At 39.2% G+C, this 26,561-nt stretch overlaps 1 protein-coding gene and 1 pseudogene across 1 annotated transcript in view; one reads left to right on the top strand and one right to left on the bottom strand.

The window, feature by feature from the left end:
* ARL6IP5 (ADP ribosylation factor like GTPase 6 interacting protein 5) overlaps positions 1 to 26,561 on the top strand; it is an 808,776-nt gene that overhangs the window by 297,436 nt on the left and 484,779 nt on the right. The window lies entirely within an intron of this gene.
* LOC126948992 (60S acidic ribosomal protein P0-like) lies at positions 25,034 to 25,719 on the bottom strand (annotated as a pseudogene).

Raw genomic sequence — 26,561 nt, forward strand, 5'->3', positions numbered from 1 at the left:
AAATTTCTTCTACCAGGTACTATAAATCATCTCCCTCAAGTTCAAAGTTTCATAAGTCTCTAGGGCAGGGGCAAAATGCCACCAGTCTCTTTGCTGAAACATAGCAAGAGTCAGTCATCATTACTCCAGTTCCCAACAAGTTCCTCATCTCCATCTGAGACTACCTCAGCCTGGATTTCATTGTCCATGTCATTATCAGCATTTTGGTCAAAGCCATTCAACAATTCCCTAGGAAGTTCCAAACTTTCCCACATTTTTCTGTCTTCTTCTGAGCCTTCCAAAGTGTTCCAATGTCTGCCTGCTGTCCAGTTCCAAAGTCACTTCCACATTTTTGGGTATCTTTACAGCAGAACCCCACTCTACCAGTAACAATTTACTGTATTAGTCTGTTCTCACACTGCTAATAAAGATATACCTGACACTGGGTAGTTTATAAAGGAAAGAGGTTTAATTGACTCACAGTTCCACATGGCCGGGGAGGCCTCACAATCATGGTGGAAGGCAAGAAGGAGCAAAGTCATATCTTACATGGATGGCAGTAGTCAAGAGAGCTTGTGTAGGGGAACTCCCCCATATAAAACCGTCAGATCTCATGAGACTTATTTACTCCCATGAGAACAGCACAGGAAAGACCTGCCTCCATGACTCAATTACCTCCCACTAGGTGCCTCCCATAACACATGGGAATTGTGAAAACTACAATTCAAGATGAGATTTGTGTGGGGACACAGCCAAATCATATCACCCGGCAATCCCATTACTAGATATATATCCAAAGGAATATAAATCATTCCATTCTAAAGATACATGCACGTGTATGTTCATTGCAGCACTATTCACAAAAGCAAAGACATGGAATCAACCCAAATGCCCATCAATGATAGACTGGATTAAGAAAATGTGGCACATATACAACATGGAATGCTATGCAGTGATGAAAAGGAACGAGATCATGTCCATTGCAGGGACATGGATGGAGCTGGAAGTCAATATCCTCAGCAAACCAGCACAGGAACAGAAAACCAAACACCACATGTTCTCACTTATAATTGGGAGCTGAACATTAAGAACACATGGACACAGGGAGGGGAACAACTCACACTGGGGCCTGTCAGGGTCCGGGGACAGAGGGAAGGAGAGCATCAAGATAAATATTTAATGCATACTGGGCTTAATAAGTAGGTGATGGGTTGATAGGTGCTGCAAACCATCATGGCACATCATGGCACATATTTACCTATATAGCGAACCTGCACATCCTGCACATGTATCCTGGAACTTAAAATAAAAATAAATGTATAGATACAGATATATTAATCCCTTATCAGATGTACATTTTACAAATATATGCTTTCCAATCCACAGGTTGCCTCTTCACTGTTTCCTTTGCTGTGCAGCTTTTTAGTCTAATGTAATCCCATTTGTCTATCTTGATACATAGAATTAAGCATCACATTTTGCACAGGATTGGGAGCTGTGAAAGGATTGAAGGATTTTGAGCAGTGAAATGACATAATCTGCTTTATGTGTTAACTATACCACCGTGTCATGAGTGCTAAGGCAGAGGCAGAAAAACCAGCAAGTACCTATTTCAATATTGCAAGCAAAAGATAATGGTGATTTCAGCAAGGTAATAGCAATGAGAGTGATGAGAAATGATCAGATTCTGCTTGTTTATTTGACAATAGCAACTGACTAAATTTTCTGATTATGTGGATATGACTGTGGGAGAAAAATTCCAGTTAAGTGGACTCTAACATTTTGTCCTGAGCAACTTAAAGGATCAAGTTGCCTCCAGCTGAGATAGGAAAGATGTTGAGTAAAACTGATTTGGGCAAAGTTGAGGAATTCAGTCTTGGATGGATTGTGTTAAAATGCTATCCAAGTGGAAATGTAGAGCAGGCAGTTGCATATATTTGTCTGAAACTCAAAGGGAGTGGTCTATTCTTTATCTAAATTCATAAGATAATTCAAGAGATACAACTCAAAACTTTCAACATTTACTGTATTTCTGTTGCTCTTCTCTATACCGGCACCTTGCAGGTGCTCTTTCTTGCCATGACCCATCCCCTTTTTATTCTCTGCACACCAATCCTCCCTCTTCTCCATGTCTTCACTGTGGAGACCAACTGAACCTCTCACCTAGTCCCTGTTCCCCACCTGTGACCCCCCTGGGTCTGCCCTTCTTTGCCCTTTGCCGGATCTGCACCCCTAGGCCCACTGGCCAAGTGAGAGCAAGCAGTGGATTACTAGGAGAGGGGAGGAGAAGAGAATTGGGGCACGAAATTATGCATTCTCTTGGGATCCTATGAGGCTGGGTGAAACCTATAGATTTGTTATGGTAAATAATAGCCATAATAGTAATGTATGTATGCATGTTTATCAATTAGGGGGGCTAAAATTCATATTTCAATGCCTAGTGAAGAGAATCCTAGAATTTTAGAATCTTTACAACTCTGAAAGTTTAAAGATTGTCTTGTCCCACCCTATCACTTAAATAATAAAAAAGAAAACAAGATCAATAGCAGTGAACTAATTTGTCTGAGCTTCACTTTTTTCCAGCAATTTCAGGATTCTCTGTTAATCAACATATCAGTGTCATGGGGTATATAGAGATATGTCTAATCAGAGTAATTTGTGGAACATCTATGACATGTAGCACTATAAAAAGTGCTTTATATTCACTATTTCACTGAATCCTCAACTCTATGAGGTAGCCAAAATTGGTCTACTTTTATGAATGAGTATCCAGGGGGCTCAGAGAGATTAAGTGAGTGGCCCTGGGTCACACAGCTAGGCAATGACTGAGCCAGGATTAAAAATTATCTAAATCCAATGCCCTTCCTTGTACATGGCTACCACTCTCTAATGAACCATTATGTGTGTTTAAGTGAGGGTCAGGGTTCAGGAAGATCCACATTAGGTGGTAATTCATTCTCCGAATCTGTTTTGGTTTTGGTCTGCTAAGAACATGCTTGGATATCCCAGAGACTGAACTGGCATACTTCATAAGCACTGACTTTCTCTGAATGACCTGGCTTTGTCTTCATTCATAGGCTGGTTATTTCATTTCCTTTGTGCAAAAATGTGTGTGTTCTATAGTCCCAAGTGGGAGCAGTGGTGGAAGATGGATAAAATACCCATCCTATCTCAAAACAATAGAGAAAAAAAAGCACACATGGGAAAGAACATGCAAACTCTACTAGCCAAAACTATTACAACACAAAAATCAATTACAAACAGAAATTTGACATGAGCAAGTGTCAGGAACTTGTGACAACCATACGAATCAGTCATTGTTGCCCAGTGTAAGATAAACTAACTATGCTTAATCAAGAGAAGACACAAATGACAGATCTGCTTCTCTTACCAGTTACTGTGTTATATTTTCCAGGCATATAATTTATTTAAACTGAATTCTAAAATATCCTTCTACAGAGGATTGTGAAAGGAGTTTTACCTTCATACCAAGGATAATTTGCTAGAAGGAAAATAGGGATTGGTAATGGAGCTACCCAAGGACACAGACTTTTATTTTTAATTTAGCAGATGCTAGATTCATGTGTTCACTCATTGCTCCTTCTGTCTTGTGCACTGTACTTTAAAAAAAAAAAAAACCCTCCCTCCTATTGGCAAATATACTTCCTTCTTCAAGACAAGCAGAAAAGCAAGGAAAATGCATGCAAAAAAAATTTTAAAAAACAGAATCTTTGAATCTGTTAGCCTGGTGTTTTCATTTTGGTTGGAATATTGTGTGACATTCATTGGTTGTGCCCTCACCTTTGCTACATTTTCACTTAGAAACTTTGGATAAAGAATAAGCAGTAATGGGCCAGGCGCGGTGGCTCACGCCTGTAATCCCAGCACTTTGGGAGGCCGAGGCGGGCGGATCACAAGGTCAAGAGATCAAGACCATTCTGGCTACCATGGTGAAACCCTGTCTCTACTAAAAATACAAAAACATTAGCCAGGCGAGGTGGCGGGCGCCTGTAGTCCTAGCTACTCGGGAGGCTGAGGCAAGAGAATTGGCGTGAACCCGGGAGGCGGAGTGTGCAGTGAGCCGAGATCTCGCCACTGCACTCCAGCCTGGGTGACAGAGCTAGACTCCATCTCAAAAAAAAAAAAGAAAAAGAAAAAGAAGAGGCAGTAATTATCAACATGGTATATTTCAACTTCTAAGTGATAATAGAGTGACATTTCACAACTTTGGAACTATTGACATTTTCCACAGGATAATTCTTTGTTGCTGGGGCTGTTCTGTGTATTGCAAGATGTTTTGCAGCATCCCTGGTCTCTACCCACTAGATGCCAGGAGTACCCTCCCCTAGTCATAACAATCAACAATATTTCCAGGGAAAGAGCTAATTCTACGGCTGGGGAAGGAATATGCAAAATGGCCTAGTGCATCTTGTGGTATTGGAAAGAAAGGAAGTTATCAAAACACGCGCACACACACACACTCAGTGGTAGGCCTATGTCAAAGGCACACAGGAGCCAACTGAAAGCATTCCCAGTGGCCAAACCTAACATAATTTGAGCAATAAAATTAGTAAGATAGGATTGAATTATAATCCAAAGTATAAAATAAATATTCATGAGGATATAAATAAATGAGTAATTAATTAAATAGGGACAATAGACAAATCTCCTGTGCAGATAAATTCCAAATAATATATGTAGATATTCAGCCTTCAAGGAGATGGTGTGGAATTCTCTACTCTTTAAGTGTGGGCTGTGCATAGTGACTTCCATCCAAAGAGTACAGTATAGAAAGGAATCAAAAGAGGAACTTCCTACGGAGAAACCTGACAAACATAATCTCAGCCTCAGGATCGAGGTCAACATCAACAGTGATAGGTCATATTCGACAATATGTACCCTTGAAATGACGGTATGAGAATGGCACCTTATCTCTGTGGTCTTTTTTCCAAGACCCATAGCCATTGTCTAATCACAAGAAAAGCATCAGGCAAATCCAAATCAAGGGACGTTCTCCAAAATATTTGACTAGTACTCCTCAAAACTGCCAAGGTCATCAAAAAACAAACAAACAAACAAAGGAAAGGCCAGGTGTGGTGGTTCACACCTATAATCCCAGAACTTTGGAAGGCCAAGGCAGGTGAATCCCTTGAGGTCAGGAGTTCGAGACCAGCCTGACCAACATGGTGAAATCCTGTCTCTACAAAAATACAAAAATTAGCCAGGCGCTTTGGCGTGTGCCTATAATCCCAGCTACTCGGGAGGCTGAGACATGAGAATCACTTGAACCCAGCAGGCAGAGGTTGCAGTGAGCCGAGATCCTGTCACTGCACTCCAGCCTGGGCAACAGAGCTAGACTGTCTCAAAAACAAAAAACAAAAATGAACAAGGAAATTCTGAGAAACTGTCATGGCTAAGAGGAGCCTATGGAGACAGATTAACATTGTGTATGTCCTGCATGGGATCCTAGAAAAGGGACATCAAGTAAAAGCTAAAGAAATTTGAATAAAGAAGGAAATGTATTTAAGAATAGTGTATGGATATTGGTTCATTGTTACAAACGTACCGTACTAATTCTTCCCCTGAGAGAGGTTAAAATAGGGCAAGCACAGTGTGAGATATATGGGAACTGTCTGTAATATCTTCACAGCTTCTCTGTAAACCTAAAACTATTCTAAAATAAAAAGCTAATTTAAAAATTGTCTCCAGATACCGCCAAATGTCCCCTGGGAAGCAAAATCACCCCAAGTTGAAAACGACTGCTGTAGAATATCTGGGTTCAAGTCTCACTTCTACCGATTTTTCCTGTGTGGCCTTAGACAAATTCCATAATATCTCTGAGCCTCTGGAAAATGGAGAGAATAATAATGCCTACCACAGAGGATTGGTTTGAGGACTCAGTGAGGTAATGTAAAATGCAGACTGGCACTTAAAAAGCACTCGATAAATGGCAGCCATGGTAACTCTATCCACGGTAATTATTAGTATTAATTCACTTTGTATGAATGATGCGCTGCTGACACATTCTCAGTTGTTCCTATCCTGTCAGGCCCCAGAAAATAATGTATATATATTTCCCGGGCACTTTGAGTTTAGACAAATGTCTCTTCTTACCTTGAAGAACAGAATGTGCCTTTTAGAAAATGACAAACTCTCCTGGAACCTGTGGCCTTTCCAGGAAAAGCCCAAACAATGATCGACGGTGGCATTTACTGCACTGAGATGAGACGGCCAAGCCGGCCTACATCAGATTTACTCTGGTTAGGCTCATTGATTGAATCCCATGGTGATCAAGGCAGTGCGATGGCAGAAGTGGAAGATGAAACCATCTGTCTGGGTAGGAAACAAGGGTCAGGGAAGTGACCAGAATGGGCTTTGTTCCATGAGGAGTCAGCTGAGGATGCTGGATCATTTGTAGTGAATCACGCCTTGGAAAAGTTTCCAAACTATCGTTTGTCTGTTCAATATTGGGGCTTTTTAGTCAATTAACCCCCTACTTTACAGCAGCCAGGCCTCACAGCTGGCTAGCTATAAAGACCTCTGCTGTTAGGGAGTTAGGGCTAAAGGAAAATGCAAAATGCCACCATACAATTATATAATATATATACTTTTTTTTAAATTGAGAGATAACATTGTAAGTTTTTGAAGGTTTTGTTTTGTTTTGTTTTGTTTGAGACATGAGAACACCAACCAAGGACAAAATGGATACCTTATCCCAGGGATTCCCCAACTCCCAGGCCATGGGCAGTTATGGTTCACAAACCTTACTGTGAACTGTGCATGTGAGGGATCTAGACTGTGCACTCCTTATGAGAATCTAACTAATGCCTGATGATCTGATGTGGCACAGTTTCATCCTGAAACCACTATCACATCCCCTCCCCTCACCTGCCATGGAAAAAATTGTCTTGCCCAAAGCCAGTCCCTATTCTCAAGACGGTTGGGGACTGCTGCCTTATCACCTTGGAACAAAAGTCAGGAGAAAAGTAGAATCTGTTCTATAATACCCCTGCATTCAGTTACTGAAGACTAAGTTGAAGGGCCAAGTGTTGAGAACAGTTCATTCCAAGCAGTCTTTGTGAGAGGGGTTGCTGAAAAGCAGCTGAACTCCAAGAGAGCGTTTGGGTGGAATGTAGACCCTGAACCCCAAGACAGACAGATTTATAAGGCTTCGGGGGATCAGCTATGTGCTGCTGTATTAATCTCTGGCTTCTTAGACCTTGACCTTTCCCCTTGTACCTTGACCTCTGAAGTCCTAACTTGATCTCACTTTTCTTGGCTTCATTCAAGAAATAATTATTAAGTGCATAGTACGTGTCTAGGCAGTAGGGATACAGTGGTGAAACAAGCCAGCTGGCCTTCTAAAGGTAGGAAACAAAGAAACAAACAAACAAATGAATAAATAAGATAGCCTCAGTGATGAACACTATAAAGAAAATCAGTTAGAGTCAGGGAACAGAAAGTAACTAGATTTGAGGTCAACTCTACACAAAGGGGAGATGGTGAAGAAAGCATCTCTGAGGAGATGGCACTGGAGATGATAAAGGTAGAGACGGAGCCAAACATGCAAGAATCTGTAGAAAGTATCATCCAGGCAGTGACAACAGCCAGTGCAAAGTTCCTGAACTGGGGATTTTCTTGATGGCTTCTTGCTGTTGACTTTTGTGTGCCTTATCCAGATCATTTTCTTTCTGCTTAAGGAAGTATTTTTTAAACTCTAACTGCATGGACCATTCATTCATCAGTTTATGCATTCAGGTACTCATTTATTAAGCACATACCTCCTCCCAGGCACTAGGAATAAAATAGTGAAATAGTAGGTGCTTAATACAGGTATGAGTCTCATCCTCTTGGAATTTAGAGTACAGAGATGATCCCTAAAGAATTCCAGTGCTTGATGCACCAAATGGCAGTATCTCAGAAGGAGGTCTTGGAGCCCCTACTTTGGGCAGCTTATCCATTCAGGGAATATGGAATCGCAAAGCTTGATTGCAGATAGAAGCTGGGAAACAGCTGGAAATTTAGTGGCAGGAAGAACTTGGCTTCAAATCCTTATTCTGCCACTGACCAGCTGTGGGACTTTGCCAAAGTCACTTAGCCTTTCTGAGCCTCAGTCTTTTCATCTCTAAAATGCCTTATGTTATGAGACTTGGCTGTAAAATCTAGCACAGGGCCCAGCACATTTCAGGCTCTCCATAAATGTTTAAGATGACATTTGCCCCATTTTTGCTGGTTTTTCGAGTTGTTTTCCTGAGAGACCAAAGCTATGTGAACTATATCAGGAAGAAATAGAGGTTTTTAGTTAACCTAGTTTAATGTGATTTCTGCAAAGAGACTATATATACCTTAAAATCCAAACGGGATATTTTGTCCAAAGTTACCCATCCTACTTTCTATATTAATATATTCATTCTCACAGAGCTTGAAGTTGAGCCCGCTTCCCAAGACCTGGATTCTCCAGTTGCCTCTGTAATAATGTTAAATAATTGTGTAATATTTATTTGGGTGGGGTATAAGAAACTGCTGCCAGTCTTCTCACACCTTAGATGGGGAATGCAATGGACTGTCAAAATAAAATTCATGCAAATATCCTAGAAATGCCATTTCTTACCCTTTGGCAGTAACCAGCTCATCTAGGAAAATGGAATTGATCAGTGTTGAATTATGTCATACTTGCTATGCTCTATAAAATATGGAAACCAGAAGCTACTGTGTAATGTCACCCCACAGCATTAAACCACTTCTCAGAGCAGTTAAGCTGTAATTATAAAAGGAAACAGATGTTGCCAGTTCTCATCTCTCACAATTCCCACACCTGTCAAGGCCCTCCACGGGTTAGAGCAGGGAGATCCTCAGGGGAGAATTGGCCACTGGGTTTCTCAATCACCTCCTGGAATTAGGATCAGTGGTAGAAACAGAGACGTGTTTTATGAAGGTCAATTTCTAGTTACCTCGTGCACCAGCCCTTAACCGGCAGCAGGGAGCAACACTTCTGATTTGTACCAAGGCCCCTGGAGTTACTCAACTGTATTAAACTATTAGGAGAAAGAATGAAAATCGAAATAGATCACATCCATTTGAGGTGGGCTGCTCAAAATGCGTTCACTGGGAGTGTTAAATTCAATATAGATGACAAGGTCGGATGAGATCCACTGCCTCATCCCAAGCAGTTTAACGTTCAGGTACTCACCACAGGATATTACTGCACACTTCATTAGATTATACTTCTAACCTGAAACAATAACTGTTAAATTCCAAACTACATTTTAGTCTTGGAGATCATTCCTCAGAGGTACCTTAACCTTGGGACAGGTAGCTGAATGGGAATCGATTTGTCATCTTCTAAAACTTGCTAGAGCCAAGAGTTCACAAATTGACACTCACACAGCATATTCTGAATTCGATAGTGGTTTAAACTTAGCTACAGACTTGTACAATTCTGTGTCTGGCCAAAATTGCTGCAGCCCTTTAAAATATTACTTTGGAATCACATGCACAAATAGGATATTGCTCTCACTGTGGAAGGTTGTTTACATTAAAATTATGGCTGCCTTGTGACACTGTGGCCAAATTTGTCATTGGCTAACTTTGGCCAAAATTCATTTTTACCTGCACCATTTTGAGGTCATGAAGTTTAATCTGACCAGTGAGAATATGACCACAAATTCTCAACCAGTTCAATTCTGTGTTTCACCTTCATCTTTTTGCTGCTTTGTTCGTACAGGCTGGGGGTTATGTTCCATGATCAATCTTGTGCTTTCCTAAAGTGACAACATCTTACCCAGACATTATTTTTACCTCCCTATTCTTCAAGGTATCATCTGTCTTACAGACAAATGAAATGTTTTCATGATGACAAGTAGCACTCAGTCTTTGCTTCAAAGGATGAATTTGTTCATTCATTTAGTAAGTATCAGTTCAGTGTCTACTATGTGTCAAGTGTTATTTTAGGGACTGGGGCTACTGTGATAATCCTGAGGGATTATCTTTAGATCTCACCTTTAGAGTTCTAGATAATCTTTAGAACTCACCTGCTACTGGAGCTCAGACACAAGAAACAAGTAAACAAAAACACCTAATTTCAGAGAGTGAATACAGCAGTGAAGGAAGTTTGGAAATAGGGCATACAATTAGACAGGGTAACCACTGAATATCTTTCCAAGAGGTGATATTTGTACAGAGATCTGAAAAGACTTGGGGGAAGAATATTCCGGACAGATGGAACAGCAAATGTAAGCCTCTGAAGCAGAAATAAATGTGGTTGGTTGGAAAAACAGAGAGTCCAGCGTAAAAAAATGAGGACTAAGGAGTAGACAGGGCAAGATTCTGTGGGACATTCTTGGTTGGTCCAGGTCAGGAGTTGGGGTTTTATTTTCTGAGTGATGGGAAATCATCACAAGGCTTTAGTAGAAGGATATGACCTGGTTTAACTTTCTTAAAGGTTATATTTTGGCTAATCTGTAGTGAATAGATCTATAACTTTTTGTCTAAAATATCACTTTAGAGAATTGAATTACAGTGATTAGATAGTTCTCAGTCTAAATCTCAGCTCTACCATTTAGTAGCTCACCCTGGGCAAGTTATTTAATTTCTAGCTTTATAACTCACAGTGGCCAAATGGGCATGAAAATACCTGCCTCCTTAAATCAGGTCATATACATGTGTGACACATAGTAAATCCACAATATATGGTAAGGTTATTCATTGACTCATTCTTTTTTTTTTTTTTCCACGTTTGTCTATTCAACAGATGTGTATTCAACCACTGGTGTTCTGTCCCTTCAAAGTCCAGCATGCAGCAGTTTTTTCGTCTTCTTTTGTTAGCTGCATATTATTTTTTATTATTTTAGAGCATTTTATGTGTTATCATCACTCCCCTAATCTGGCTCCATTGTCTGGAGAAACACCCAGGGTCCTTGGTCTCATCCCAAGAAAATTAGCAACATGGACAAAAGTGGAATGGTTTAAGGAGTGGAAAGTTTAATAGGAAAGAAAGAAGAAAACAGCTCCCCCATAGAGAGGGAGGAGATCTCCGAACAGAAAACCCCGCATGCGGCGGAAATCAGTAGGTTCTGTTGGGAGGCTAGAGGACATGGTGTCTGATTTGCATAGGGCCCAGAGGATTGGTTTGACCAGGCGTGTCGTTCACGTAGCTTGCGAACAAACTGGCTCTCCCACCCTAGCCTTTTAACATGCAAATGCAGCCACCTGGCTGGCCGCCATGTTGTCCTGCACACTTGGCCTCTACCTGGCTGGTGGCCACGATGTTGTCCGCTAGTGGCAACAAAGAAAAAGTGGTGGGAACCCCCATATTGGGTGGACCGGGCTTTTAGCCACCAGTATTTGCATATCGATGCTTGCAGGTCTAGTTTTTCAAGCCGCTTTCTGTTAGAAAAGAAATGTTTTCGAGGGTGCTATTTATTAAAAGAAAAAGCTTTAGAGAGGACCATTTTACCTGCTCTATCCATCCAAAATTTTTTATTAACTCCTGTAATGCCCCCAAAACATTTTATTCTATTTATTTATTTATTTTGAGACGGAGTCATACTCTGTTGCCCAGGCTGGAGTGCAATGACTCAGTCTCGGCTCACTGTCACCTCCACCTCCTGGGTTCAACGGATCCTTCTACCTCTACCTCCCAAGGAACTGGGAGTACAGGCACCCATGCCCAGCTAATTTTTGTATTTTTAGTAGACACGAGGTTTCGCCATATTGGCCAGGCTGGTCTTGAACTCCTGACCTCAGGTGATCTGCCCACATGGGCCTCCCAAAGTGCTGGGATTACAGGGGTGAGCCACTGTGCCCTGACCCCACAACTTTTTAATATGAGGATGTTCCCAGTTTGCTATTTCTCAGATATTTTTGTGCTTCCTTGAATCCCTAAACCCTCCTAAGAACCTGGAATGAGCACATAATCCTAGATTCTCATTCATTTGATAAATACTGACCTTATCTCCCCACAGCATGTGAAAGATAAGGTTTTATGATGCTAAATTAGTTGTTTTCAACATCTAAAATACCAGAAATGTTGACCATATGTGAAAGCAATGAAGAGATTGAAAACAATAAACAAGCCTAATAATTACAGTACAATTCTATTACAAGAGGATAATACATCACAGTGTCTACCAAAATAATCATAGTTTTAAACTCTGTTGATTGTCCTTCAACCAAATGCAGACCTTTTTAGAAAAGTTTACTTCCGTGACTAAACTCTCTAATACTCATAAGGCAAAGTTCTTAAATAGTCCACAAAACATAGGCTTTTTTCCTTGATGATGACTTGATACCATGATTAGCCTCTTCTCCCTGTCAGCACGTTTTCTTTGCTCTGCAGGGTTTCATGAGCCTCACTCAGCAGAACCTGATACCTGACAGAAATCATCATAATAATATGTACCCTCAGTTGTAACAAAAAAAAATTGTACACATCAATCAATATTTAAATACATTCGAAGGATACCCAGCACACCAGTAAAACTGAGACATCCCTTTTGAGAAACTAAAGTAAGGAGTGTCACCAGACACCTGATATTTATTTCAAACAGCAATAATTGCTCCTGGAATAGTACCACATAGACTGTGATATTGTTACTGCACAAAATCCCCAGCCTAGCATTTGGTCAAAATTATGCAAAGTCAAAAGACACTCTGATATTTCCTGAGAACTGTCTATGTCCTAACTAATTGTGTCCAGACAGGTTTGTGACTTACAGAAAGATCTCCCAAAATGAGACTTCTTACAAATTTGAACTAATGAACACATTCTAGAGCTGTAATGGCAGCTCAGAACCTGACAAAATAAAGTATGAAGTTGAGAAGTCCTATGAACAGTACTTCCAGATGCCACTCTGTTCTTCCAGTGAAATCCCTGACAGCACGTTCGGCAAATGTTCCCTAAAGTGACCATGAGGCCAATATGTAAAATAGCAATGCAATGCAGAAATGGGAAGCTGCTGATATCTAGCAGCCGGGCTGAACTGAGACCCTGTATTTTGATATCCATTTTGCTCCCTTCTCAGAAAATATCACTTGAAAGTACCATTCACATATTCCTTCTTCCGTCTTCCTGAGGAGACCGTGTTCAGGGACATTCTCCTTTGGTTAAACTTTCTAAGAGTTGTTCTAATATTTGTAGAAAAAAAAAAAGCATTTGTTGAGAAATTATAGCCAGTGCTTCCCCTGAATTCTCTTATTTGTTCTCAACGACTCTGTGAAATAAATACCATTATTTTAATTTTAAAAGTTTCATTTTTTCAATAATAAATTAACCTTAACTTCTTGTAACTTTTTTCCTTTATTGATTTTTCATTTTTTATTTTTTTTATTATACTTAAAGTTCTAGGGTACATGTGCACAACGTGCAGGTTTGTTACATATGTATACATGTGCCATGTTGGTGTGCCACACCCATTAACTCGTCATTTACATTAGGTACATCTCCTAATGCTATCCCTCTCCCCTTTCCCCACCCCACGACAGGCCCCAGTGTGTGATGTTCCCCACTCCGTGTCCAAGTGTTCTCATTGTTCAATTCCCACCTATGAGTGAGAACATGTGGTGTTTGGTTTTCTGTCCTTGCGATAGTTTGCTGAGAATGATGGTTTCCAGCTTCATCCATGTCCCTGCAAAGGACATGAACTCAGCTTTTTATGGTTGCTTAGTATTCCATGGTGTATATGTGCCACGTTTTCTTAATCCAGTCTATCATAGATGGACATTTGGGTTGGTTCCAAGTCTTTGCTATTGTGAATAGTGCCGCAATAAACATACATGTGCATGTGTCTTTATAGCAACATGATTTATAATCTATTGGGTATGTACTCAGTAATGGGATGGCTGGGTCAAATGGTATTTCTAGTTCTAGATCCTTGAGGAATGGCCACACTGTCTTCCACAATGGTTGAACTAGTTTACAGTCCCACCAACAGTGTAAAAGTGTTCCTACTTCTCCACATCCTCTCCAGCATCTGTTGTTTCCTGACTTTTTAATGATTGCCATTCTAACTGGTGTGAGATGGTATCTTATTGTGGTTTTGATTTGCATTTCTTTGATGACCCATGATGATGAGCATTTTTTTCCTTCATTTTGTGTCTGTTGGCTGCATAAATGTCTTCTTTTGAGAAGTGTCTGTTCATATCCTTTGCCCACTTTTTGATGGGGTTGTTTGATTTAAAGTTTTCGACTCTTTTGTAATAACATTTAGCTTAATACACAAAAAATTGCATAGTTGTATGAAAATGTCTTCTTTCTTTATATTTTTCTATTTTTAGTTTTTCAAAATTTTTTAAATTAAATTTTTTTATTACCATAGGTTTTTGGGAAACAGGTGGTGTTTGGTGTTTGGTTACTTGAATAAGTTCTTTGAGACAGTCTTGCTCTGTCACCCAGGCTGGAGTGCAGTGGCATAATCTCAGCTCACTGCAACCTCTGCCTCGTGGATTCAAGCAATTCTCATGCTTCAGCCTCCCAAGTAGCTGGAACTATGGGAATGCACCACCATGCCTGGCTAATTTTTTGTATTTTTAGTTGGAACGGGGTTTCACCATGTTGCCAGGCTGGTCTTGAACACCTGACCCCAAGTGATCTGCCTGCCTTGACCTCCCAAAGTGATGGGATTACAGGTGTGAGCCACCGTGCCCAGCCACATGAATAAGTTCTTTAGTGGTGATTTATGAAATTTTGGTGCACCCATCACCCAAGCAGTATACGCCGTACCCAATTTGTAGTATTTTATCCCTCACTGTCCCCACCCTTTCCCCTGAGTCTCCAGAGTCCATTGTATTATTCTTATGCCTTTACATCCTCATAGCTTAGCTCCCACTTATGAGTGAGAACACATGATGTTTGGTTTTCCATTCCTGAGTTACTTCACTTAGGATAATGGTCTCCAATTCCATCCAGGTTGCTGTGAATGCCATTATTTCATTTCTTTTTGTGGCTGAGTAATATTCCATGGTGTGTGTGTATATATACAAACACACACACACACATATATACACATACACATATACATATATACATATATGTATATGTATGTACATATGCATATGTGTGTATATATATAAGTACATACATATAAAAGTATGTATTTTGTTTATTCATTCGTTGATTAATGGGCTTTTGGGCTATTTCAATTTCTTTATCCATTGGTTGATTAATGGGCATTTGGGCTAATTCCATATTTTTGCAGTTGTGAATTGTGCTGCTATAAACATGCATATGCAAATGCCTTTTGCGTATAATGACTTACTCTCCTCTGGGTAAATACCCAGTAGAGAGACTGCTGGATCAAATAAATGGCAGTTCTATTTTTAGTTCTTTAAGGAATCCCCACACTGCTTTCCATAATAGTTGTACTAATTTACATTCCTACGAGTAGTGTAAAAGTGTTCCCTTTTCACTGTATCACACCAACATCTATTTTTTTTAATTTTTTTTTATTATGGCCATTCTTGCAGGAGTAAAGTGGTATCACATTGTGGCTTTGATTTACATCTCCCTGATCATTAGTGATGTTGAGCATTTTTTTTCATATGTTTCTTGGCTATTTGTATATCTTCGTTTAGAATTGTCTATTCATAGCCTTAGACCACCTTTTTATGGGATTGTTTATTTTTTTCTTGCTGATTTGTTTGAGTTCCTTGTAGATTCTGTATATTAGTCCTTGGTCAGATGTATAGATTGCAAAGGTTTTCTCCTACTATGTAGGTTGTCTGTTTACTCATCTGATTATTTCTGTTGCTGTGCAGAAGCTTTTTTCTTTAATTAAGTGCCATCTATTTATCTTTGTTTTCATTGCATTTTCCTTTCGGGTTCTTGGTCATGAAGTCTTTGTCTAGGTCTATGTCTAGAAGGATTTTTCTGATTCTATCTTCTAGAATTTTTACGCTTTCAGGTATTAGATTTAAGTCCTTAATCCATCTTGAGTTGTTTTTTGTATAAGGTTACAGATGAGGATCCAGTTTCATTTTCCTACATATGGCTTGCCAATTATCCTAACACCATTTGTTGAATAGAGTATTCTTTCCCTACTTTTGTTTTTGTTTGCTTTGTCAAAGATCAGTTGACTTTATTTCTGTGTTCTCCATTGTGTTCCATTGTTCTATGTGCCTATTTTTATGCCAGTGCCGTGCTGTTATGGTGACCATGAGTTTACAGTATAGGTTGAAGTCAAGTAATGTAATGCCTCCAGATTTGTTCTTTTTGCTTCGTCTTGCTTTGGCTATGCGGGCTCTTTTCTGGTTACATATGAATTTTAGGATTGTGTTTCCTAGTTCTGTGAATAATGATGTTGGCACTTTGATGGGAATTGCATTGAATTTGTAGATTGCTTTTATCAATATGGTCATTTTCACAATATTGAGTCTAGCCATCCATGAGCATGGAATGTGCTTCCATTTGTTTGTGTCATCTATGTTTTCTTTCAGTAGTGTTTTGTAGTTTTCCTTGTAGAGGTCTTTCACCTTCTTGGTTAAGTATATTTCTAAGTTTTTTGTTTGTTTGTTTGTTGTTGGCTTTGGTGTTTTTTGTTGTTGTTTGTTTGTTTGTTTTTGTTTTTTTGCAGCTATTGTAAAAGGAATTGAGTTCTTAATTTGATTCTCAGTTTGGCCAATGTTGGTGTAGAGCAGAGCTACTGATTTGTGTAGATTAATTTTGTATTCCGAAATTTTGCTGAATTTATTCATCAGTTCTAGGAGCTTTATGGAGGAGTCTTTAGAGTTTTCTAGGTATACAATCATATCATCAGTAAACAGCAACTGTTTGTCTTCTTCTATACCAGTTTGGATGCACTTTACTTTTTTCTCTTGTCTGATTGCTCTAGCTAGGAATTCCAGTACTATGTTCAGTAGAATTGGTAAGAGTGGGCATTCTTGTCTTGTTCCAGTTCTTAGGGGGAATGATTTCAACTTGTCCGCATTCAGTATTATATTGGCTATGGGTTTGTCATAGATGGCATTTATTACATCAAGGTATGTCCCTTTTATGCTGATTTTGCTAAGGGTTTTAACCATAAAGAGCTGAATTTTGTCAAATGCTTTTTCTGCATCTATTGAGATGATCATGTGATTTTTATTTTTAATTCTGTTTATGTGGTCTATCACATTTATTGACTTGTGTATGTTAAACCATTGCTGCATCCCTGGTATAAAATCCACTTGATCATGGTGGATTATCTTTTTGATATGCTGTTGGATTCAATTTGCTAGTATTTTGTTGAGGATTTTTGCATCTATATTTACCAGGGATATTGGTCTGCAGTTTTCTTTTTTTATTATGTTCTTTCCTGTTTTGGGGATTAGGGTGATACTGACTTCATAGAATAATTTTGGGAGAATTTTCTCTTTTTCTATCTTGGGGAATAGTGTCAATAGTATTGCTACCAATTCTTCTTTCTATGTCTGATAGAATTCAGCTGTGAATCCATCTGATCCTGGATTTTTTTTTGGGGGGAGGGGGTTGGCAATTTTTTAATTACCATTTCAATCTTGCTGCACATTATTTGTCTGTTCAAAGTTTCTATTTCTTCCTGGTTTAATCTAAGAGGGGTGTATTTTCCAGGAATTTATCCATCTCCTCTAGGTTTTCTAGTTTGTGCATGCAAAGGTGTTCATAGTAGACTTGAATGGTCTTTTGTATTTCTGTGGTATCAATTGTAATATCTCCTGTTTTGTTTATATTTGAGCTTACTTGGATCTTCTCTCTTCTTTTCTTGGATAATCTTGCTAATGGTCTATCAATTTTGTTTACCTTTTCAAAGAAAAAGGTTTTTGTTTCATTTATTCTTTGTACTTTTTTTGTTTCAGTTTCATTTAATTCTGCTCTGATCTTTGTTACGTCTTTTCTTCTGCTAGGTTTGGGTGTGGTTTGTTTTTGTTTCTCTAGTTCCTTGAGGTTTGACTTTAGATTATCTGTTTGTGCTCTTTCAGACTTTTTTATGTAGGCATTTAAGGCTACGAACTTTCCTCTTAACACCACCTTTGCTGTATCCCAAAGGTTTTGATAAGTTGTGTCACTATTATTGTTCAGTTCAAAGAATTTTTTAATTCCTAATAATCATTCAGGAGCGTGTTATTTAATTTCCATGTATTTGTATGGTTTTGAGAGTTCCTTTTGGAGTTGATTCCAAATTTTATTCTACTGTGGTCTGAGAGAGTCCTTGATATGATTTCAGTTTTCTTACATGTATTGAGACTTGTTTTGTGGCCTACCATATGGTCTATCTTGGAGAAAGTTCCATGTGCTGATGAAGAGAGTGTATACTCTTCAGTTGTTGGGTAGAATGTTCTGTAAATATCTGTTAAGTCCAGTTGTTGTAGGGTGTAGTTTAAATCCATTGTTTTTCTGTTGAGTTTTTGTCTTTATGACCTGTCTAGTGTTGTCAGTGGAATATTGAAGTTTCCCACTAATATTGTGTTGATGTCTATCCCATTTCTTAAGTCTAATAGTAACTGTTTTATAAATCTGGGAGCTCTGATGTTAGGTGTATATATATTTAGTAATGTGATATTTTCCTGTTGGACTAGTCCTTTTATCATTATATAATGTCCCTCTTTGTCTTTGTTAACTGATGTTGCTTTAAAGTTTGTTTTGTCTTATATAAGAATAGCTACTTCTGCCTGCTTTTTGGTGTCCATTTGCATGGAATATCTTTTTCCACCCTTTAAGTTTATGTGAGTCCTTATGTGTTAGGTGATTCTTTTGAAGACAGCAGATACTTAGTTGGTGAATTTTTATCCATTCTGCCATTCTGTATCTTTTAAGTGGAACATTTAGTTCATTTTCATTCAATGTTAGTATTGAGATGTGAGGTACTATTCTATTCATTATGCTACTTGTTGCCTGAATACCTTGAGGATCTTTGTGTGTGTGTGTGTTTGTTTTATAGGTCCTGTGAGATTTATGCTTTAAAGAGGTTCTATTTTGGTGTATTTCAAGGATTTTTTTTTCAAGATTTAGAGCTTCTTTTAGCAGTTCTTGTAGTGCTGGCATGGTACTGGCAAATTCTCTCAGCATTTGTTTATCTGAAAAATACTGTATCTTTCCTTCATTTAGGAAGCTTAGTTTCACTGGATACAAAATTCTTGGCTGATAATTGTTTTGTTTAAGGAGGCTAAGATAGGACCCCAATGCTTTCTAGCTTGTAGGGTTTCTGCTGAGACATCTGCTGTTAATCTTATAGGTTTTCCTTTATAGGTTATCTGGTGCTTTTGCCTCATAGCTCTTTAGATTCTGTCCTTTGTTTTGGCTTTAGATAACCTGATGACTATGTGCCTAGGCAATGATCTTTTTGTAATAAATTTCTGAGGTGTTCTTTGAGCTTCTTTTATTTGGATGTCTACATTTCTAGCAAGGCTGGGGACGTTTTCCTTGATTATTCCCTCAAATATGTTTTTCAGTAAATACCATATTTAAACCAGTTTTATCAATATGGAAACTGAGAGATAGAGAGGTTAAGCAACTTATCTCAAGTTATGAGCACTCTGTTTTGGAGCTAGGAATTCAGTCACGGAAATGAAGAAGTGTTAAGTTTTTCACATACTGACGGGTAACCTTTATTCTGCGTTTGCCTATGTGTCATGTGTTGGCTCTAGAGAAAGCAACTGTGGCCACCAGAGCCCAGATCTGGCAACAAAAGTAAAGCTTAATAGAAAAAAAACATCAAGTCACTGCCTTGGGAAAGGATGCTTATTTAGCAGCCTGGAAAAGAACTTAACTTGCTAAACAGAGTTTTGTCCTTTTGTCCTCTAAAACTCTCCTATGGTGTATCTGGACTTCCTCCCCAGAGTAGCATAAACTATTGATTCCAATTTCCTTAGCCCTCTGCAGTGGAATTATATGTACACACCTCTTCCATGGCCTTCTGGTAGTTGTGATATATTTTCCAGCCCTTGACTGTGTGTTTGGACACATAACCTGTTTTAACAGTGGGTTGTTAGTGAACATGATATGAGTATACAGTTGAATTGTGCTTTCAGGGTTGGGCTTGCCCTCTTGCATCAAAAGGGCATGCTCAAGGTAGCTTCTGCCCTTTCAGCTTGAACAACAGAATGTTCTGAGCCCAACCAAAAGGCTAGAGCCAAGCCCAGCTGACCCACAGGTAGAAGCAGAGCTGCTCAGGTGATCACAGCCTTCATCAGTGAAGTCACTGACCCAAGTGCATGATAACAAGTGGTTGTTATTTGAGGCCACTAAGCTTAGGGGTGATTTGTTACTTGGCATTATTGTGGCTATTGCTAACCAATGCACTGTGACAAACACAAACTAGAGGTTCTTTTTCAGTTTCTGTGTAAACTCTTTGGTTGTATCTCAGTACTCTCCTCCTGAACTCACTGGGTCACCTAACATAGTATCAACAGTTCTTCTACTTGCCAGCAAAATTTCAAGTCCTGGACTGTTTAGCTCAATGATTCTTAGTGCAGACGCTTCATTTGGTTGGAAGACAAAAGACAGGTGTTAGAGTCAGTGTGTAAGGTAAAAGTTATGACTGATCAAAAACACCCTTGAAGAGCTTGCAAATTATCCTCAAAGTTCAGAGTCATGATTTTGTGTTTACAGCTTTGCAAATGTATGCTTATCCGAGTTTAAGAAACCCCAAAGGATGAAACAAAAACAGGGTCTCTATGCAGATACCTGGACTTTCAAACTCTTCTGCATTTAACATAATTAGAAAATCCCTAGCAGTGAGTCAGACATATGTGAAAGCTCCAAACATTCTCCATGTGCTCAGAATTTGTACCATTTTTCTATTAAGACCTCTAACTTTAACCTGTTTGAGGATTTGATAGAGTAGGATCTGACTGGGGAGAACAGGTCTGGGAAAAGCTTAGGTCTAAATTCAGTTTGTAGATTAAATGTGTTCATGGCCATCTTCACCATAATTAATTTTTTTAAACTCTTTTTCAATAGTTGTAGGGGTACAAGTAGTTTTTGGTTAAATTTTAGCCTAAAATTGGCGTGCACCTATCACTTGACTAGATACATTGTACCCAGTATGTAGTTTTATTATCCTTCACTCCTCTCCCACCCTCCCATCTTCTGAATCTCCAAAGTCCATTATATCACTCTGTATGCCTTTGCATACCCATAGCTTAGCTCCCACTTATAAGTGAGAACATGCGGTATTTAGTTTTCCATTCCTGAGTTATTTCACTTAGAAGAATGGCCTCTAGCTCCATCCAAATTGCTACTAAAGACTTTATTTTATTCTTCATTATGGCTGAGGAGTATTCCATGGTATGTGTGTATATATGTATACATTATATATATATGTATTATGTATATATGTGTGTATTATATATATACATAATATTGTCTTTATCCACTCATCAATACTTTACCTGCTAACCCCAGAACAACTTCAAATAATAAGCAAAATAATTCTCCTTTATATTTCTAATACTCCTACATTGTCCTCAGTGCTCCATCTCAGATACTATACTGCGGGCTAGGAAGGTAGACACATGAAAGATATATCATGAGAGACTTAAACTTTGCCTCAGCCTACAGAATAACCATACCAAGAAATTATATCCTCTAGTCTGTGGAAGGACAACTAAAATAAATAAATTAGTTAAAAAACAACCTGTCCCTAGCAAGTATCTGTGGGAGGGAAATTAGGTCCCATATGATCTTATGCCATCACAGTATTATGCTTTCACCTTCTGTGGCAGATGCACAATGAATTAAATTTCTCTTAAAGCCATATTTATTCCATTTTAAAAAGCTGAATTTTCACTGAGGTTATGTTCTTACTAGTTTTTTGGTGTTGAAACTAGAAGACAAATGAAGGCAGGTGTGTGTGTGTGTGTGTGTGTGTGTGTGTGTATGTGTGCATGCACATGCGTGTGTGCTTCGTGTACAAGTGTGATGGAGTTTTTATGACATATTGTGACATGTAGAAAGTCGAATGTCTAAATTCTATCTTGATCATTTACTAGTTCAGGAAACTCAAACACCATGAGAGATGTCATGAGAGATTTAACTTAGACAATTAAATTGCCTACAGCAAATTGGTTAGCCAATGGAACTCAAAAAATTTCCAGTGGGAAACCCTGTCCCCAGAATGGAGGGGTAAACTTTCCAAATGGAATGATAATTTCTCACATTTACAACACTGTCATCTACTTCAAACTTTTTCACAAGCTGGGAGAAAGGCAGGGTAGAAGTTATCAGAATTTTGTAGTTGATGGATTAAGTCTCAGAGTGGTTAAGTCTCACCTCAGTGCCAGAATTAGAATGTGAAACCAGGTCTTCTACTCCAGGTTCAAGTCTCTTTCTACTAGAGTGTTATGATATCTACTGTAGCAAACTGCTAAGGCTGACCTTCTTTGTTGACCAGGAAGATTGCTTTAATGATACAAGTTTCTCCTGCCCTAAAAAAATCACTCTGTAGTCTGAGATGCAACTAATAAAAATTCCACTATTAGGCTTTTTAGAATATCATCTCTGCCTTCTAGAATTCTGCCTTTTGAAGCATAGATCCATAGCCACCTCCTCCATGAAGTCTTTTCTGAGTCCATCTCTTCCACCCAAACAGATATAATTTATTTGTGCTCTGAATGCCCCATTGGGCTTGGTGTTTCCTCTTGTGGCATGTAAGTGCTGGGTCCCTATGCACCTACTACTAGTTTGCAAACATCCCACGATGTTCTCTACTTTTAGTACCATTCCTCTTTCCTTTTGCCAACACATCACAATTCAGATTCGTTTTAGCTTTAAACAAGAAAAAAAATCCAAGCTCCCTTACTCTCTTAGCAAAACATGGTCACTCCATTTGCCCTGAGCAAGCTCCATCTACCCTCATGTAAGTCCTGGAAATCAGGGAGGACAGAAAAATAAGGCCACCATGAAAAAGTTCTTGAGATCCTTCTTGACACCCTATAGCTTGATGAAATGAAAGGACTGTAGACTGAGATGGACCTGGGTTTGAATCTCAGTCCCTCATCATTCTAGTTAAGTAAATTTGGCCAAATCCCTGACCTTCTCTTTACCTCCATTTCCTCATCTGTGCAAGAGTCAATATATATGATGGACCTTTTATGCCTGACACATTGGGAGGCACTCAATTAAATGGTAGTTGCCTTATTATTACTGTTATTGTTGCTACTTTTGCTGATATTCTTCCTAACGTTCTTACTGGCTCATACTCCCCCTGAGGAAACATTAGCTCTTGTCCAGAATGCCCTTTGTACTCATAGCCATCTTTGTCTCCTCTACTTTTCAGATCACTCCATGGGGCCACCAGCAGGTTTCCTCATGCAATATATAAATAGCAAATATTGGAACCAGAGTATTAATTTAGCCTAGACTTTGTTCCAGCCTTCCCACTGGCCTGCCTTGTAGATGGATGAACTGGAGCAGAAATAAGGAGGCAGTGTTCTTTCTTCGTATCACACACCTAAGGGAATTTTTTTTTTAGTCTTCTGAGAACATTAAATTCTACCTCAAGCTCAAAGTAACTCTCAATGAGAGAAATCATTCATGGGGAACAGGGGAAGTCTGCTGAACTTCAAAGCCAAACTGAACCGCAGCTGGTACCCCCTGCAACTCTTAAGAATAGGAAAGCAGCAGTCGAAAAACTAGAATGGAGTACTGTGGGGTGAGGGCGAGGATGAACAACCACTCTGGCATTTAAATAACATTGACAGCTTAAACTCAAGCCATCATTTCAAGAAATTCCAACAAAAGGTAAAATAGTTTAAAGTGTAAAAAGTTGACTCTTCTGCAGAGGCAACTTTTTATACTTTACTTGCCATTCTCATATGAAACCTGCAAGTCCATATTAAGAAACTGTTGCCTGGAAATTGTAAGTGTTAAAGACGATCGATAAAGTTACCTTACAGGGAAGTCTGAGCGAAAGCCGGCTTTTTTATTTTATTTTATTTCTCCTGTCTATCTTGTAGGCATGTTAAGAATGGATTGCTGGCTCATAAATGTAGCTGATTATTTGGCTGGTTATGTAGCAGTTGCTATTTTGGACTCCTTCTGAGTTTCTGGCTTTCCGGTGGGAAGTTTAATAGCTCATTAAATGGTATACCCTCTCATTTTTATGAAGCCTCACTTTCTGCTGTTTTAATATGTGCCAAGAAATTTGAAGACGTACCCTCATTTGAACAAATAATACTGGATAAAGGGCCATGCTCAGCCCAGAACACAGTAAAGATTTTAATAACGTAAATTTGAGTTCATAGTGAGTATTGAAACAGAGCTATATAGTTTCCAAACTTACATCAGATCTCATTTAATCTTCACAAGGTAGAAAAGTATTCATTCATTACAAAATACTTCCTACAAAGTGCCAGGAGTTGTGTTCAATGTTGGGTCTGCAATTCTAGATAACATCATTTCCCTATTTTTAAATGAGGAACCTGGTTTCAGCAAGATCAAGTGACTCGGCCAAGGTCACAGGAGTGAGCAGAAGACCCAGTTCCTCTGATTCAAATCCCATGTTCATCTCCACAAAATAAGCATATAGCTGAAAGGAGCTTTAGAGACCGTATCAATGTTTTTACTTTATATATGAGAAAAATAAGCATTCGGCCCAAGTTTACACATGTGTACTATGTATACATGTGTACACATAGTGAAATGGGAATGGGAACTCAAGTCCCACAAGACTTAGTGTATTGCCTTACACAAAAGGATACTTTAAGATTAACTTATTGTATATTTTTAGGTCATCTCTGAAATCCTCTTTCTTCTCTGAAGTACATGCTCCAAAATTTCTTCTTCAAGTACATCCCCTCAGGGCACCTTAGAATATAAGAGAAACATACTGACTAAATTTGTCTCCATGTTGACCTCAGGCACTTTAGTCAGTGTTGAAACTTCTTTTTATTTTTTTAAGATAAGTCTTTATTTACTGGTTTTGAGGAAAAAAAAAAAAAAGCTGGCTACGTTTGTTGCTTTTTGGTGATCAATGAGACCAAACTCCATATCCTTGTCCAACTCTCAATTCCTCCTTGGTTCAAACTTGGCTGTGGCTGTGGCCACAGTAGGAGCAGCAGTGATAGTGGAGGTCACAGGGGCAGCAGCCACAAGGCAGGTGGATCAGCCAAGAAGGTCTTTGTACCCATTGATGATAAAATGGGGTACTGATGCAACAGCTGGGTAACCAATCTGCAAACACAGGCACCATGCAGACACCCTGGAAGTGAGGATGCAGAGTGTCCCCTGTGATGTCAAGCACTTCAGGGATGTAGATGCTGCCATTGTCAGACACTTGCTTGATGATCCACCCAAGGAATAGCAGGAGATGTTCAGCAGTATGGCTTCACTGGCTCCCACTTTGTCTCCAGTCTCAATGAGCTGCACATCCCTTAGGATTTCAACGATGCCCCTGGAGATTTTAATGGTAATACATAATGCCTGGACGAAGGGAGTCTTCTCTGGCCCCAGCATGGTGTTCTGGGCACAGAGACTTCACATGGGGCAATGGCACCAGCATTGGTGGTAGCTGGCACCTTACTGGCCAGCAATTTGTCCCTGAACTCAGATCATAATGAACATGACCCAACTGACGGCTCCAATTGGTCCATCAGCTAAGATTTTTGCCTCTTTCCTGTCTGCAGCCGTAGTCAACTTCTCAAAATGCAAATTGTGTTCATGGTTTCCCACTGCATTTAGAAGAAAATTCTGAGTCTGGTCCTGCAGGGTGCTTCAACGCGAGCTTCTTTGCCTGCTTGTCCAGCCTCATCTTGTTCCACTCTCTCTCTCCCTCGTTACCATCTGGCCATACTGGTCTGCTTTTAGTTCTGGAATGTGTCAAGTTCTTTCCTGCCTTAGCACATGCTGTGCTTTCCTTTGTACTGGTCTTCCCATCTCTTTACTTAGCAAACTCCTCCTTATCCTTTAGAGTCTCAGGAGAAATGTCCCTTCCTCAGAGAGGCGCTCTCTAATTCTATTCTCAGCCAGGTTTCTCTTTTTTCTTCCTTACAGCCCATCTACATTTCAGGACAGTTATATAAATTTGTCATCACATATTTATTTGTGTAATTGGCTATTTAATGAGCTCCAATGGAAGAAGGGACTATGTCTATTGTTTTCACCACTTTGCCTGGAATGTGGTAGTGGCTTAAAAAATATTTATTGGATGTATACCTTAATGGCATCCAGTGAGTCCTTTAAAAATCTAGTCATTAACGTGTCTGTTCTGGCCTATGTTTAGATCTCTGGAAAGCCAATGCTTGTCTTGTTTATCTTTCCTATTCCCACAATACCTCATGTGGTCCCTAACGAAACGCGAATGTTTAGTAGTGTTTTTAGAAGAATCATCCCATGAAGGAATACAATTCAATATTATTGCTGATCCCTAGGAACAGATCATCAACAGAGGCTGTAAGCATCCTCAATCCAACTAGAAAAGTTCTCTACCTTCCTGCCCGCCTGCCTTGTTAAACAGGCTAACGTGCCTTTACAGCTTTGTTGAGTTTCCACTTGTTTAAAGCTGTGTTGGTGAATGTTATTTTATTGCAGGTATCATTAGTTTAAAAAAGCTCTTACTAGCCCCTTCACAGAAGTCTTGAAAAATATCGGCAGCCGAACTGATGATGCCATCCATAGAGACTGGATAGATAAA

The sequence above is a fragment of the Macaca thibetana genome, chromosome 2 (assembly GCF_024542745.1).
Source record: "Macaca thibetana thibetana isolate TM-01 chromosome 2, ASM2454274v1, whole genome shotgun sequence".
Lineage (NCBI taxonomy): Eukaryota > Metazoa > Chordata > Mammalia > Primates > Cercopithecidae > Macaca > Macaca thibetana.